Here is a 4,019-nt window from a genome sequence, read left to right on the forward strand (position 1 = left end):
CCCCCCCCAAACAAAAACAAACAAACTAACTAACTAACTAACTAACTAACTAACTAACTAACTAACTAACAAACAAGCAAACAAGCAAACAAACTAAATCCCAACAAAATTTAGGACAAGGAAAAGAAAATGGTTGATTATTTTGTTTTCATTGCGTTATAAGTCTCCTTAGTGATGCAGAACAAGCAGCAATTTATCTCCCTCCGAAAGAATGGGTTTTAGTTTATAAAATCGTTATTATTAGTTCACATTTCCTGTTGCTCTTCCAGGATTTGACCCGACAACTCTCGAAAATTAATCTCGCTGCTTATAGGAACCAGCTGTATTTTTCCTGCTTGGGTTCTCTCGTGGATCCCAGGTGACACTCGAGTTGAAAGCGAGCTTCGTAGCTGGCTCAAGGTGTCAAGAGCCGCATTCAGGTAAACAAAGACACTCAGAAGGGCAGAAGGAAGGTCCAAAGGGTGAAATCTAAATCTAGAGAGACAATAAATGATCCTCGTGCTTCTGAAATACGGAAAGAAAATTTAACACCGACAAGCGTAAACCTGGCCGAGAGATGAACTCTAGCTCGCACGGGGGCACTTTAATAATATCTTTCACCTCTTACCTTTATTACCTTCGGACATGGCATTTCCAAATTAAAATAAGCGGTTCATCACCAGGTTCTCGAAATCACTTCAATTGAAACGTTTAAAAGAAGCGAGAGTGAAGCATTCTTTGTAAAAGCAATGCATGCATTTTTCGATAAAAGTAAAAATTCGCTCCCCCCCCCCCCTTTCTTAAAAGGGCCTTCATGGCATGACGTCTTGGCGACCCAAATGTGAAAAGTGGCGACCCCGAGTGTGTATTGTGGGTCAAATAATAGCTTACTCCGAACGGAGGCCCCGAGTTTATTTTCACCTTTTCTGAAAAGTAAATTCAATAGTTATAATATGAAACACAGGAAGATGGCTAGACGACAGATCATAATTAATGACTGTTCCACATCCCAATTGACATAGTTTAGATAATTTACACACACTGCTTCAATCCTGTCAGTCAGGGTCGAACCGGACTAATGACCACCCTAACGAGAATTGAACATGCGTCTTTTGCATGCAGCGGAAAAAAAAGCTTCATAATATATCAGTGTGAAGCAAGATGATTGAAAAAAAAGCGGGATTGTATTCAGTAGCTCAAGGGTGAACTTACACGAAGCCAGTGAAAACGTTAGAGTTTATTATGTCCTTGACTTTTGACCTTACCAGTAAGGTTCTCCGAATCAACACACTGAAAAGATCCATAAATAAAAAGAAAGAAAAGGAATTCTCAGATTATCCGCCAGATTTAGGCGTATGTCCGTTCCAATATAATAATACGATACGTTAAGAAATGCGTACTTTGGTCTATACAGTTTCTAGTAATATCTACTATGGGAAAAAAGCAAAGAGCATTACTTTGAAAAAAAGGGTTGGGGGGGGGGGGGGGGGGGGGGGGTGGCAGGGATCATTTTAGTTAATATAACCAGAGAGCAAAACAGTTAATTGTCTCAAAAAATTAAAAACGAAACAAACATAAAAGAACAACTCAGAAACACATGTTTACACTACTACAAAACACCCATACCAAATAGTATAAACAAAGAACAAGTAAAATTTTTCTTGAAAACAAAACAAAAACCGCCGACATCGAGAAAGGCAAACACCAAAAACAAGAATCCGTTTCAAGCTAAAAATAGGAGCACCCAAACAACCTTCGGCAGGCTGCCCAGTTACTGGGATGTATTTTGGGGTTTTGTGAGTCCGTTTAATCTCGACAGGCTTGTCAATAACGCCTGGAATAGAGGGGTTTTTGTTTAGCTGACCAAACCTCCAAGTGTGTGTATGGGGGGGAGGGGGGGGGGACGACAGGAAAACTAGGACAGTTTGTGTAAAGAGTTGAAGTTAACCCTTCGGATGCTTTTCTTTGAAATCTATTGTTGAAGAGAAAAGTGGTCGTCTTTGACAGGTGGTCCTCTTGGACCTTTTGTTTTACGGCGCTCGCAACTGCATAAGGTCATATGAGCGCGCGGGACACATTATACATTTTCAGTTCAATAGGAATTTGGAATTTAGCGCGGGGAGCGGCCCATGCACTTATCGGACCACCAAGGGATCTTTAAGGTGTGCAACTTGCACACGTGACCTTCTAGATTTTTCGCCTTTATCCAAGAAGGTGTGAGACCTTAAATTCCATAAGGTCAGGGGTGTGGACGAAAAGCAGCAGTAAGAAGGAGCCAAGTAGTAACACTAGAAAAGCTGCACAACAGTCAAGCACCTAGAGGAGGGGACAAATGAAAAAAAAAGGGGGGGGGGCGGAAAATGGAGACGAAAGCAGACGACAGAACATGGTTAGAGACTAGGAAAAGAGGTGAAAGGAGAAAACTTTAGAGAAGAAAGTTTTGCATCGCTGTCAGGTTTCGAACCTGGACTTATTGAATGAGAAGCGAATACCGTAACCTCTAGAGCCCCCTTGGGTCAACTCAGACTGAGAGATCCCAACAAAAAGATCGAAATGCCGTTCTTGATAAAAATCCCCTCCCCTCCAATTTTGGAATCGAACTCAGGTCTTCTACGTATGCCGGCAAAGCACCTAACCGCTACACCACAGACGCCGATGTGCATCTCTACATTCAAACAAGCAAAAAGAATCGAGAACAATGAGGACAATTCATCACAAGAACATTACAAGACGGCAGAGAGAAAAAGTAAAAGTGTAGAGGGTAAAAAAGACAGAAAGAGGGAAGAAGATAGTAAAGCATCAACCTCCACATGCCCAAACCATTCTGGGGTGGTTGGTGGGTGCTCTGGTGTGGTTTGCTTCTTCTTTCCTATCAAACATCGATCGTTCTTATCTCCCATCCTTCTAGTTTGTGTTTGTTACTCTCTTGTAACACCTCTAATCTTCGCACTTACTTGATCCTATTGTGTTGCAAATGCCGTAAAACACTTAAAACAAATGAAACTTTCTTCAACGGAAAAACTGAATCGTGAAAGCACTCGACGCTATTAGCTCGGTTGGCATTAAGTTAAGTCGCACTGCGGGTGACCCTGTTTGAATCCCCAAAGGACCTTTCCACAGCTCCATACCCACTTTAGTCGAACTGAGCCATTAATTATTTATTCAAAGAGGCAGCAGCTGTCTACCATTAGGCGCTGTTTTATTACCCGTACCTCGGTCGTTCATCGCAGAGACGAAAGCTTAAGTCATGTCTCTTAAGTCGCCTATTCATATTATAATATTATTATGTACATATCAATACATGCTGCAGGAGCAGATGAAAGCGTTTTGTTTTGTACTGCACCAATTTCCATATCAATAGTCAATCAACCGACTACCGAAATTCTCTGTTTATGTAGACCGAAGTCAGTTTTACACGGAGAGAGTATGTGAAATTTCGCAGAGCATAGATGCTAATTAGGAAGCCGGCAGCATCGACCTTGAATGTCAGGGAAAACCCTGGCTGAGTGGGATTCAACATCCAAATAGATTTACGAGGTTACTTAGTATTTTGAAGAATATGACCAAATTTGAGAAAGTGTATTAAATTACACTTTTTTTAAAATTCGCTGAACATTTCCAGGGTCGCACAAAACTTTATAAAGGGCCACACTTTGTTCGCAGGCCATAGGTTGCCGCCTTTGACGTACGCCAAAAATCTCCGTCTCAGCCAACAGCAGCAGTCTCCTGTAGCAAGGGTTAACCTCTTTCCCCGTGTTGTTTGCCCCGTGTCTCAGTTGTGGATTTGTATTTTTGGACACCATCGTATTTGTTTGGTCTGCCGTTCGAAGCGGTCGTAGCGTCCAAAGACTCGATGTGCGTTAGTGCGCACGTCAAACGCAGAACAGTTGTAAAAATTGGGCGGAAACTATCGCGGAAAATGCGGGTTTCTCGTTATAACATGACGTACTCATGCGGGTAACAGCTGCCCGACCTCCGTTCTCCAAGTCGTTCAATCGGTTCTCTCTCTCTCTCTCTCTCTCTCTCTCTCTCTCTCTCTG

The sequence above is a fragment of the Aplysia californica genome, unplaced genomic scaffold (assembly GCF_000002075.1).
Source record: "Aplysia californica isolate F4 #8 unplaced genomic scaffold, AplCal3.0 scaffold00041, whole genome shotgun sequence".
Lineage (NCBI taxonomy): Eukaryota > Metazoa > Mollusca > Gastropoda > Aplysiida > Aplysiidae > Aplysia > Aplysia californica.